Source organism: Schistocerca cancellata, chromosome 8 (assembly GCF_023864275.1).
Source record: "Schistocerca cancellata isolate TAMUIC-IGC-003103 chromosome 8, iqSchCanc2.1, whole genome shotgun sequence".
Classification (NCBI taxonomy): Eukaryota; Metazoa; Arthropoda; class Insecta; order Orthoptera; family Acrididae; genus Schistocerca; species Schistocerca cancellata.
This window is the reverse complement of record NC_064633.1, coordinates 386,845,454-386,859,780: the sequence shown is the minus strand read 5'-3', so window position 1 is coordinate 386,859,780 and position 14,327 is coordinate 386,845,454.

Sequence of the window (14,327 nt, the reverse complement as noted above, 5' to 3'; positions counted from 1 at the left end):
ATTTGAAATATCTGTACCATTGTTGTTACTCGTACTTAAGGAATTGCACCTGTTGTTATTGATTTACGCTTATTACTTGCTCTCTATTTCTCATGTATAAGGTCAAATGAGTCTAATAGGTAAAGAAATGTCTCTTCGTCATCATCATAGCTGTTAACTAATTTTTCTTGAACTGATACCGGTTATTTTGATTTCAACATCATAATCACATCCTTAATTGAGATTAATGTATCACAGTATCTAATTTTCCCCCAAAACTTTTCGAAATATTTCCTTAAGCCTCCATTTCTTGGATCCTCAATCTTTTCTGATCTCCTTCGTTCCAAAACTTGGCTAAAAGTGCCTGTTCAAAATGACTGTAAGTAAGACATCGATCGACCATTTCGGTTCCCAAAATAGAAGATTCTCTTATAATATGTCGGATTACAAACTATATCTTTAGCCTATCAGACCAACTTGGTGGAAAAATTCCGGAAATTGATCGGAGAAAAACGATTGTGTTAAGGTTTCTCTTTTCGGGATTAAATAATTGGAAGTTTCTGCGTTTCAATAGGCTATCGTCGTTCATTAACTGCACTAATGAATTTACTGGAATTTGTTGTGTTCTGAGTGGTGAATGTTCTCTGCTTTGATGTGTTGTGTTGTGCTGCTCGGGACCATCGTTGCTTATATCGCTGAGTGAAAACACAAGGTGGCGGTAGCTGTGACGTGGTTCTCTGCCTTTGTTTAGAAATTGTTGCTCCAAGCTTTGTATTTTTTGAGTAATCTGTTCTTTCCAAGCAGGTGACTCTGTCGTAAATACTCTTCTCATGACACCTAATTCTGTGAAGAAAGTATCCCCAGAGGTATCTGGTGCCGCTAATATGTTAAGAGTGGCGTCCTCAACAGTGTCCTGTAACTCGGTTTTTATTTTGTTTTCGATCATTTTATCTTTCTCCGGTAACCAGTCTGCACATTGTTCACTGAAGTGTTGTACTTCTTCTTTTAATTTTTTTTCCACTTTTTTTTCTCCATTTACAGCCAACTGAGAGAATTTGTCGATCAACTGCTTTACTTTGTCATTCACTATGTGTAAAGTTCTTTACAGGTAACAACTCGTTTCTTACTAGCTCGATTTCTGATTTTACATCGTATACGTCCTTCTAATATTGTTTAACGCTATCCTCCGTCTGCTTTGCAAGTTCGCCATACCTTTTCTGAATCCTATAATCAATTTCTTGCTGTTTCTTATTACTCCATGTCTCTAACATCTCATGAAGTTCAATGGTTAACTCTTGTTTTGCACCTTGAACTGTAGTAAATGCTTTCGTCTCAAGGTCACCTTTCATAGCTGTTACAATGGTATAAAGTTCAGTCTTAGTTACTAGATTTGCCAACATTTCATAGAGGCTTCTCGTTTGCGCTTCTAATTCAGAATTTATCTTTGAATCAAGCTTTTCGCCAAAAATTTTGGTTTACGCTTCGAACATATCATCTAAACTATGGATAAATTCTTGTCTTTCCTGTTTCCTTTGTGTTCGTTCCTGCTCTTTCTCTTGTTCCCTTAGTGTCACCAAGCGCGCAAATAATGCTTCGATTAAATTTGAATCACCACCAGATGTCGACGTTGACATTATCTGAGTGGTTTGTAGTTCCTGTACGCTGCTGGGTGATACGTTTACTACAGTACTATGTGTGGTGTTTATTTCATCTGGTAGTTCATTCCTGGTCGGTACGATTGGCGATCTAATTTGGTATTGTGTGTCAACTATTTCTCCACTGTCATCTATAACGTAATGTGGTCTGCCCTCGACAATTATTTGTTTGGTTAGCCCACGGGGCTGTATGAAATTCCTGCTTGAGAAAGTTGCGCAGTAGCTTGCTAAGCCTGCTGGGGTGCACTGGGATGCAGCTAACAGTTAAATACGTTCCCACAAAATGTCACGATGTATGCTACTGATCAGAAACAGCTGAATGCCAACGTCGTAGACATCGCCGTTTATGCAGTATGGAGGTGCAGACAAATGATTTCTTTAAGCTAATACTGACTATAACGAGATCTGAAATTTTACAGTGCTACTAAATGTCTACGTACAAAATACCTACATGCACTTTCTACTGGATTTGGATAGGTTGATGGAAAAAAAAACACCGAATCTTGTTACATGAGAGGGCATTAATGAAGCTTTTCAACGGAAAGAAAGGTACTCACTCTTGCGTGTCTGCAGCTGCTAACGAATTTTTCAGAGTCCAAAATGTTCTTTTCAAAGCAAAATTTATCATCCGTTCCGCTTTTTATTTACTAGCTCAGTAAATCCGTGTTCTTTCCGGCATAATTTTGTCGTGGTGCATGAAAGCAAGTGACACCTATAAGCAACAATGAAATAGATTTTTTTTTTTTTTTTGCAAAATCTGAAATATTTCAAGTCCAAGAAATTCAAGGTAATTACAAAGGCGTTACGAACAACAACATGAAATATTTTTAATATCGTTTCGCGTCCCTGTTCGGGCGCCAATATAAAATGACATTTATCTTAATAACACGAATATTTATGTGTGTTTGGAGAGAGAGAGAGAGATTGATTTTTGATTGAGAATTTAAGTCGTAACTGGTACATGAATTTTGGTTGCTGCCTCCTTAAATGATCAGCTTCTGCACCAGTTGGTGACGTATTATAATTTGGAGGGAGATTTGTTCTTTAAGATTTAAAGTACGACTCTGTTGGTTACTTGGCCGTATTGCGGACAGCTTTGAGCCCAAGGTTTCGTAGCTTTTCATTTCTAAGGGACCACTGTTGTAAGTAAATAAGATAAAACAGCAATCAGCGTTTCGTGAGAAAAGGAGTTTGCTTGGCACACAAACTTCCTTCAAACTACTCGTCCGGCTACATCAAATTCGGTCAGTGGAGTTCAGCACCAAACCATAATACATGAACATAATCCAGTTACTGTAATTAATAAATTATGAGTGGTCGTTACGTATTGAATGAGAACTATTGAGAATGCATTTCCTTTCCTGTATTTTAGTGAACTTTGTACACTTACAATTCTGCCGACCAATAGCCTGCGACGACAATGAAGTTCACCTCCTTTTCCAAAAAGTAAATATTTCTATTCTTCACGTCCAGAAAATTTGTACACATAAATGTTTGGCAACTCTTACATATACTTTACTCGTTTTCATAACTAAAATAGCAGTTGTCATTAAATGTAACAATACGTTCTGAGCGACCTAGCAACACGCCCACTTTCCACAAGATACAGGTTAACACTCCTCGTCTTTTTTAATGAATCAATTGTCGTTTTTCTTAGAGTCCATTCTTTAAGAGTCACAACAACTATCGTTGCGGGGATTGCGCGCTAAAGAGTTTCTTGCTGTCAAGCTGCGCTTCACTTGGTATTTACATACATTACTGAGCTTCTCAGAATAAAATTAGGCAGAAATTAGTTACGAGGCTCACATAACATTACAAAATCAACGATAAACTTAGCATAAAAATTTCCGGCATCGATATGGATGAAACGAAAGAGCAAAATAATATATGACGGATGAAATAAATATAAAAAATGCAGATAATTACAGTGAAAGAGTGCATATACAGCAAAGGAACTCCAATAGCATTAAATGAAGGCCTTTATTTGACGAAGACATTTGTGATAACTACGTTAAGAACACAGCATTGTGTGACTGTGGATCTCGAGGTGTGTGTGGAAAAGAATCTAAGCTTTTGAGATGAAAGGATAAGATAAGGAATGAGGGAGTTCCGCGCTGAATCGGCGAAGGAAGAAACATGTGGAAAGTACTGTTACGAAAAGGGACAAAATGAGAGGTCCTATGTTAAGTCAACGGGAAATAACTTTCATGTTAATAAAGTAACCTGTAGAGAGCAAATCTGTACGGGGAGACAGAGACTGGAAGACATCTTAGCAGACGAGGTTGTAAATAGCTTCCGTGATCAGTTGCTGCTAGGGATAGAAAGAAAAGCTACAGCTTGTTTGCGTAAGAAACTACAATGAAGGATGGACTATAAATTTTACCGTAGTAGTTACAGGCACCTAATGTGTTGAGAAACAGCGATACGCAGTGCATTGAGTATGTAATTTCAAGTGCCTAATTTCGCTGATTGTGTGATCATACTGTATATCTCAAAAGACATAAATTTAGTTGTAATAGGACTACGTTCTCAGTAAGTCCACTGACTGTTTAACCATTTTGAGCATTTTTCGTCTACATTAAAGATTTGCGTCTACTATTGTTTCTTTTATCTATTCTGCTGTTCCTTAGTTGCTTATATTGTTCTTGGAGATGTGTCCCAATACACAACTAAATGAAATCCTGTTCATTTTATGCCACAGGCGTGTTGCTTCTTTATATTTGCGAACCAAATTTCTTTCATGTATTGTAAATAATGACTGCATTATATCAAGTTTAAAGATATAATATGATATTGGAGTTTTTCGTTATTCCCTTCTTTTTGTGAAATGAAAAACCTTTTGAGACGGTCGTTTCACAAGGTTACAATCCTCGTTTGTTATACCTACGATTCTGTGATATTACAGTTCCCCTTGTATCGTTCTGGAGATGTAGTCTTATGTACATCAAAATGGTTCAAATGACCTTGAGCACTATGGGACTTAACATCTGAGGTCATCAGTCCCCAAGAGCTTAGAACTACTTAAACATAAGTAACCTAAGGAAATCACACACATCCATGCCCGAAGCAGGATTCGAACCTGCGACCGTAGCGGTCGCGCGGTTCCAGACTGAATCGCCTTGTCCGCCGCTCGTGGTCTCGCGGTAGCGTTCTCGCTTCCCGAGCACGGGGTCCCGGTTTCGATTCCCGGCGGGGTCAGGGATTTTCACCTGCCTCGAGATGACTGGGTGTTTGTGTTGTCCTCATCATTTCATCATCATCCAGGAAAGTGGCGAAATTGGACTGAGCAAAGGTTGGATAATAGTACGGGCGCTGATAACCACGCAGTTGAGCGCCCCACAAACCAAACATCATCATCATCATCACACTGAATCGCCTAGAACCGCTCGACTACACCGACCGGCCTATGTGCATCAGGAAGCCCGATTTTCATCTCCATGTGTTGTCTGTGTGCCTTTACGGTATGTTGTGTGGCCAATTGTTTGTGCTTTTTTTATTTTCTTTTGTGCTGTGGTGTCAGTATACAGTTTGGTATTCGTGTCTTCATATTGTGATTGTCGTTGGCCCCGCTAACCTGACGAGTGATTTGGTAGTTATATTTAAGCTTTAAGCTAAGACATTTATGCTTAACGCAATAGAATCTTATTTGATGCACATGTAGTTGCCTGCATTTATTAACAGTCCAACATTATTGACGAGAATGAAAATAAATACAAGGAAGTATAACAGAAACATCTACACACTTGCCACCCAAAACTAATAAACTTCACTAATACAGAATTATCGGAGAGAGGAACAAAACTTCCGAAAAATGGCTGAAATACATGAGCACCATGATAGAAAAAAACCTCGTAGCAAATCTGGCTGTATGAATTGCTAGCTTTTTAATAGTGGAAGTGAACCAAGAAAGTAGCACTGCACATTTAGTGCTAATGAGAGGGTTGGTGAAGAAGGAAACAGACAACATTATTTCCATAAGAAAAGTAGTTGACCCACAAAGGAGGTAGATTACAAAACCCTTGTTCGAATAATACTTTAAAATTTGTAGTCAGTCTCGCATAGATATAATATAAGATTGATAGGTAAAAGAGAGAAAATCTAAAGAAGAGCAGCTGAAGGGTGCACGCTTTGTTGATTTTGGGGAAATGTAAGTTTTGCAATTTACAGTAGCGCTAGCCACACTCTGAGCATATCGCTACTTACTTGCTTTGGTATGCAACTACCTATTTGACTGTAACTTGATATTTTGTCTCAAAAGTGTTGAATTCGCGAATTGCCAGGATAAGGATAACTCGTTCAATATTCTCACCCAAAAAATTTCATGTTGATGTCATTTTATGTGATTGAGACCAGATTTTTGAAAAACTTTTCTCTGTGCTCGCTAATTGTGTGTACATTAATTAAGTAAATAGAAAGTCATTTGCAATGCTAAAACCAGGTAGTGCTGTTATAAGTTGCGAAACATACGTTTCCTCATGATCAGCAAAGTGTGCAACCATAAGCACCAGACGACGCTCGGGAGACCAGCCGCACTCCTGCTAGAATGTGAATGCAACTAATCTTAGTTCTCCAGCCTCAGCTCTCTTCGTTCTAAAAAACTCTACACGGAGGAGATGACCCAACGCTATTGTCAAAGTGATTGACAACAATATCGTCTATTTCATGAAAACCGGAAGAACGCTGAAGAAACTTCCCACTGTTGGAGCAGTAACGTAAATTAACAGAAACTAAAGTGTTACTAGCCTAGAGGAGCGTCTGCTTAGTTGGTCAGATTCTTCGTGCCAAGCATAATGGTGGGTCCACTCACTCTGATAGGTTGCACAATATTTAGGAGCGAAAACTACTGCCTTATTGGACACAATACACAAGTGATTTGATTTAATTTAGAAGGTCCTGTAAATTGTCATACAACACTTGCTTGGTTAAGCGACCCACTAATAATAAATATAAACTGTTGCACACCTAAGCTTATTGTTCTCACTGTGAGTGTGTTACCGTTTTGCACAGTGGCTACACTCAACGATGATTCTCTTATAATTCGGCGAAGTTAATGTGATTTGCACTCGCTCCTCTTGCTAAATATGTCTGTTTATCGGTTAAGGAAAAGTCTGCCGATGTCCCCTGGGATCATAAGTTATGTGTGCGTGTCACAATTTTACTAACGACCATGAAGTATTCAGAGGTAATAAGCACAACATTTTCTTAGCAATATCACAGCATAATGCACCTCACACGCAGACAGCATAAACTTCTACTTCATGCTACGTAATTATTATATCCTCGAAACAAACACGTATAACAGGCCACTAGAGACGCATCATTACTAAAACCAGAATTTAAGTTAGTTGCAGAGGTGGACCACATCTCCAGATATAAGAACCTGGTAGTACATATTATTCAGATCAGCTCTCCAGTCCCACATCCCTTTCAGCAGAATGACAATTTTTTGTTTTCGTGACATCAGCTTCTTATGTTACATGAATCACGGCTATATCGAGATTTCGCTGGCCATATAGGCTCTTCAGACCATTGCCATCCATTTCGGTATAATTTAACTGCTCTTATACATGCTATACATCATATTAACTGCATACTAAGCTGAATGACTTTATTACTGAGCACCTTTCCCGTTTCTATGTTCGATATGTTCATGTTCTGTAACATTTTCAATTTTTACCCTGTAGCACTTTTTCAACAATGAACATCTGTGATTTAAATTGTCGTCTGACTAAGACAGTAACTGTCACAATTAACTTGCGAAATCTGAGGTATAATATGGTCCCTGGTTTCACGGCGCTTGGTTTTGTAGGCGGAATCATGGCTTCCTGTGGGCACGCCTGCTCATTCTCTCCGCAAAGAACATTTTTTCCCTCGCAAATGTGCTGCGATAAATTCGGAGTCCCGTCGGCCCTCGGAGACCAATTTCTTTGGATTACGGGAGATGGCCCCGGCGCAACTTTATTGCAAAACACTACACTACTGCGGGCGGGCCTCCAGATTTTTAAGAGGTGCCGCTTGGGGGACCTCTAATGGCCTCCGAAATGTTGAACGATGCGCGGCGCCCCCTGCGGTCGTATGTTGAGCCCGCGACTGTCTGTGACTATGCAGTCCACTACAAGAAAATGAGTAAAATATTTTAAGCAATTAATTGTAGTGGAGAAATGGCATATTGCCTTACCGCACAGGAAAACAGAAGTGTGGTGTGGTTTGTTTCATCCTACAGGTATGGTGATAAAAAAAATGGTGCAAATGGCTGTAAACACTATGGGACTTAACATTTGAGGTCATCAGTCCCCTAGACTTAGAACTACTTAAACCTAACTAACCTAAGGACATCACACACATCCACGCCCGAGGCAGGATTCGAACCTGCGACCGTAGCAGCAGCGCGGTTGCGGACTAAAGTGCCCAGAACAGCTCGGCCACATCGGCCGGCTACGGTGATTGGCAGTAACTGAAGCATCACTATAATATAGTAGTAGTGCTAATAAATTACTGACACTCGAGATCACGGATCTCACATTCAATTAAACACCACATGGCGTATCCTTACCAACATCCTCTGTCCAAAGACGCCTGCGATGTAACTAATAACTTGTAGAGAAAGATTCTGTTGCCATTGTAGATTTTAATCTTTGGTCATCCAATACTATCTAATGGAGTGAACAAGGCATGACGCGTAATTTACAAAGCTTGAGGATACTACTACATACGCAGTGAAGGTTCGAAGAATGACTATTTTACGCAATGAACTACACTCCTGGAAATTGAAATAAGAACACCGTGAATTCATTGTCCCAGGAAGGGGAAACTTTATTGACACATTCCTGGGGTCAGATACATCACATGATCACACTGACAGAACCACAGGCACATAGACACAGGCAACAGAGCATGCACCATGTCGGCACTAGTACAGTGTATATCCACCTTTCGCAGCAATGCAGGCTGCTATTCTCCCATGGAGACGATCGTAGAGATGCTGGACGTAGTCCTGTGGAACGGCTTGCCATGCCATTTCCACCTGGCGCCTCAGTTGGACCAGCGTTCGTGCTGGACGTGCAGACCGCATGAGACGACGCTTCATCCAGTCCCAAACATGCTCAATGGGGGACAGATCCGGAGATCTTGCTGGCCAGGGTAGTTGACTTACACCTTCTAGAGCACGTTGGGTGGCACGGGATACATGCGGACGTGCATTGTCCTGTTGGAACAGCAAGTTCCCTTGCCGGTCTAGGAATGGTAGAACGATGGGTTCAATGACGGTTTGGATGTACCGTGCACTATTCAGTGTCCCCTCGACGATCACCAGTGGTGTACGGCCAGTGTAGGAGATCACTCCCCACACCATGCAGCCGGGTGTTGGCCCTGTGTGCCTCGGTCGTATGCAGTCCTGATTGTGGCGCTCACCTGCACGGCGCCAAACACGCATACGACCATCATTGGCACCAAGGCAGAAGCGACTCTCATCGCTGAAGACGACACGTCTCCATTAGTCCCTCCATTCACGCCTGTCGCGACACCACTGGAGGCGGGCTGCACGATGTTGGGGCGTGAGCGGAAGACGGCCTAACGGTGTGCGGGACCGTAGCCCAGCTTCATGGAGACGGTTGCGAATGGTCCTCGCCGATACCCCAGGAGCAACAGTGTCCCTAATTTGCTGGGAAGTGGCGGTGCGGTTCCCTACGGCACTGCGTAGGACCCTACGGTCTTGGCGTGCATCCGTGCGTCGCTGCGGTCCGGTCCCAGGTCGACGGGCACGTGCACCTTCCGCCGACCACTGGCGACAACATCGATGTACTGTGGAGACCTCACGCCCCACGTGTTGAGCAATTCGGCGGTACGTCCACCAGGCCTCCCGCATGCCCACTATACGCCCTCGCTCAAAGTCCGTCAACTGCACATACGGTTCACGTCCACGCTGTCGCGGCATGCTACCAGTGTTAAAGACTGCGATGGAGCTCCGTATGCCACGGCAAACTGGCTGACACTGACGGCGGCGGTGCACAAATGCTGCGCAGCTAGCGCCATTCGACGGCCAACACCGCGGTTCCTGGTGTGTCCGCTGTGCCGTGCGTGTGATCATTGCTTGTACAGCCCTCTCGCAGTGTCCGGAGCAAGTATGGTGGGTCTGACACACCGGTGACAATGTGTTCTTTTTTCCATTTCCAGGAGTGTATTATACAGAAATGGGTATATGAGAGAATAAAATATTTCCTATGGAAAGTGTTTATAAACTGGTTAAGTTTCATAAAACAGGAGCTCCCTTATACGAATGCCTCGTGTCTGTTCCTTCGGACATGTATGAGAGGATGGACACCACGGGGAATTCGCAGCTGTGGCACATATAATGAAAATTGAAGGAGGAGGGGGAGAAAGAGAAAGCGGAAAGGGGCTAATGGCATGAGCTGCAGCTGGACTTCATGGAGAATCAGCGGCGATGAGTGAAAATGTCTACTGTACTGGTAATCGAACTTGGGATCTGCGTATTATGAAACTGTGTTAACCTCTGCGCTACCAGAACATACTGGTCATCGCAAATGGGCGCCCTGTCTCATCACGCTCCCCGGCCGACCCACATTTCCACCTAGTACCACCTATCCGCAGTCGCCACCCATGTTTTCTATGCTCGCTGATTTTCAATTCCCTTAGGAGTCGAAAGTAAAAGTGCATCCGCAGTGAAGTTTATGGATTCCGATATCCGAAAGAACAGGCACCACACATTCATATATTCGAATCGTCTATATAGACAGTGGAATCCACGATCTTCGGTGTGAATGTACATTTACGTTCGAAAACCAGAGCGAATCTAAAATTATCGAAGATAGACGACATGAACGGAGGCTGCGGGTAGGCGGTGCGAGGAGCGAATGTGGATAGGCCGGGGAGCGTGAGGAGACAGGGCGCCCAATCGCGATGAGCACTAAGCCCAGAAGGGGCAGGAGGTCTCGAATTTGAGTCCTTGCCCAGCACACATGTTCACTCTGTGCCGTTGACTTCGTATAAGATCCTTGATCAGCTGATATCATTAATTCCTTCACTTTCCTTTCCTTTGTCCCTCCCTCCCATCACCTATAACGATTCAGTTGACGTAATAAACAGCTGCCTGATGCACTCACATTTCTGATCGCAGTGTTTGCATATGTTTGCAGCTGTTATACAGACCACAATTCCTAATGGAAGAAATTTACCACCGCTAACAGATACGTAGGATAAACCGGATCTTTCAAGCCACAGAGTTCACATAGTAGAACTTGAGGAGAATGTGCTAGATCGAGTAGGCAAAGATTCGACAATAAGCATCCGTCTAGTGGCCCGCGAAATACACACCAACGAACAGAGGATAAAGTACGTAATTTAATCAGGCTCGTACGATTAAATTCGCGTAAGCTGAAGATGTACGTTTACACCCCATACTTCAATGTGTATTGATGGTGGAAAAAAAATTCTTCAACAATATAACTAACGTCTGAAGAGGAGGAAAATGATTTTGCAGTCAGAATTCTGAACTGTCTTTGAATTATCTAGAGCGGTAGCGCAGTATCATCCTTCTTAACCTTTATTTAATCACCAAAGGCACATCATTAAATTGTGCTGATAGATATTTAAACCACTACAACGACCAAGTGAAAAGCAATGAAAATCCACAAATCACTAGCGCCTCAGGTCACCATAAACTTCTTCCCCGTTATTAGTTTACGCAGAGCACGTGTGGAACGAACTCATACAAGATTGCTTAGATAATTTTATTCGCGGGCACCCAGTCTGAATTACGAATTTTATCTACTGTTCCTGTTATTGTTGTGTCCAGTAGTCTCCGTACGTGGCGAGAGGGTGTGGTTTCATGTCGACACTGCGCCATGTCATGTACCAATGTCCGTAATGTAGTAAATAACGCATGCCCTCATTTTCAAAAGAGGAATGGCCAACGCTTTCGACGGAACTAACTTCAGTGGTATTTTCTATGAGGATTTGTGAAGTCCTTACTGTATCAAAACCCATTGAAAATACTAGAGGAAAATAAGGCTACCACATTTCCATGGCCTTACGTGCATATTTCGCTATATAGCTGATTCTACGGATATTTAAGAGCGTATTGAGAAGTTTTATGCGACAATGTAATGAGGTCCATAGTACTGGCGGACATCGTGTGAGACAGCTACTATGACATTATGGTCTTTCATTAAATGGGTTGCTTGCTTATCTTAACTATACGAGTAACCGAATCGTCGGTTCAACTACAGCGGACAGATACCTGTGGAACCTACTGACTTACGGTATCTAACGTAGAGCAGCTGCCACTACCGTAATTACGCAGGAACTGTGTGGATCACTGAGTCATCTGACAGTGTAGTGTTATCCGACATCATCTTATTATATTAGTACTGCTGCACTGCCGAAAGCAAGAGGAAACAAAAGTCGACAATGTTCTGTGCTACATGGTTCAATAGGGAAGGTGTTCTCTTAGGTAAGGTATTCTGGAAGTACTACATATAGACCTGCTATTACGCTCAACACTTCAGGCAGTGACGACTCGGGGGAATGGCGTCAGATAGTCAAGCCTACAGGCCTACCACGAATCAGAGAGCGAAACTTTGGCTCCGTTATTCGTTTATCTGGGTCACACAATTCCAAGAAACAAGTGGATAAGTTAAGCGGCAACAAGGATAATTGATTTGCAATGCCAGGATGAAAAGGATTTCTAGTTAGCTGGGCAGGGCCTATCAACAAAATATCAGTAGAGTATATTTATAAGAAAGTGTTACAAAAAGCAAAAACAAGAATAGTGTTGAGAAACTACTATGAACAGTATGGTGAAGGTATTATAACACATGAGACAGATACAATGTTACGACCAACGAATACATTTCTCTAATATGACCGCTGCTGATCATGCATAAGGAAAAACGTATTTTGAGTTAAATGAAATGTTATTTTATCCATTTTGGATCTTGTGAAATCCGTTAATGATAGTTGGTGAATGACGCAAACGGCCACAAATACCTTTTAAATCTTTTACTATAGTGCCATCACTTTCGGGCTACCATGCCCAGCTTTATAAGGCTAATGTTTTCAGTCACACAAAAGTTTTGAGCAACATCATGTCGTCTGATACCACATTCCACAATAATATTTGACTTTTTAGTTCCATTTTAAACGTTGCTTCACTAATAAAGGATGCTAAAGTGCTTGCATTTGTTTGTAGATAATGCAAAGTAGTTGTATTCACCTACAAAAGATCCAGTAGACGGCGTTTTGTTTTGTTGTGGTCCATGTGGTTTTTCAGGTCGTTGTACATGTTGTTAAATTCCGCACAGCACACATACTGTAAATAAATTACTGTGTCACATTTCAAAATATACTTAATGTCACTGCTGAGCATCACAACTGCTGTGCACTTGATTTTTTTTTTTTTTTTTTTTTTTACAATGCAAAGGTCATGATTAAGCCCAGACACAAAGATAAAGCTGCAGAAAACACAAAATTTAGTAATTGAGGGTAGGACGAGAGCAACAAATTTGCTCATTATCGTAGTTTATATTAATACAATTCTGCACTGATATTTTAAACTGCAGTGGTGAGACTGTTAGGGGTGCTATATCGTTTGATTTCTGTGAACTGCATCCTAACAGTCACGCCACCATATTTCAAGATATTAACATGTAATTGAATAAATATATATTACCATGATGAACAAAAGTCTTGCTCTCATCCTAGTCTCCACCTTTTTAATATTGTATTTTCTGCAACAAATTCAGTAATAATCAAACATCTGTTTATATAAATGTGTCTACATGTATGTCTACACTATAATATACAGTCAGTTTGCTTCAAAGTATTCCGTCACAAATTTCCACTCACAAAAAACCTACTAAAAACAAATTACCTTAATGTCTTCTAACAATAAGTTCACCTTTGTAGTGCAAGAATTTTCCTGTTGTTAACACGTTGCAGGTTGCACAAACAACCCATCGTCTTTGCTCTGTTAACATTCTTGGTCAATATTTAATGAATGATACCTTTGTATCGTTTCGTAATGATAATCTTTGCACTGCAAACAAAAACATCAAGTATATAGTACATGTGTGATGGCTCAACACTGACGTCAAGAATATTATTAAGGATGCCATAATAAATTAGTTACAATGTGTATGCTGTATGGATTTCAAAAACATATACATCAACCTTGGAAACCAGACAGAACACAACAAAACAAATCGGCATCCGTTGAAACATATAAAATAGAACAATATCTAGGGCGAAACGTGACAATTTCGATGAGGAGGTCAGGCGAATTATTGAGCAATTGAACGCTGACGAGAAGAGGCGGATTCAAGAAGGGACACAGAATAGTGAAGAACGCATAGGCGGCTCAGATGTTGAGGGTGAATAAGAGGTGTGGAAGTAAATGAGCATGACGGCGGTTCAGAGGATTCTGAAGAGGAAGCAGATGGAAAGGAGATTGATGAAACTGCTACGGATTTCGTTTTTTTACATCGGAAAAGACAAGGAAACTATTTGGTTCAGCAAACCCTCAGTGAAAGCTGCTTCAGGAGTACCGGCGAAGAATATCATCAAAATTTTTCCCAGAATTAGTCCGAAACCCATTGATGCATTTCTCAAATTTATAGATCTTGACATTATTGATACAATTGTAGACTGTACCAACGGTTTTATTGTGAGCAAAAGAGA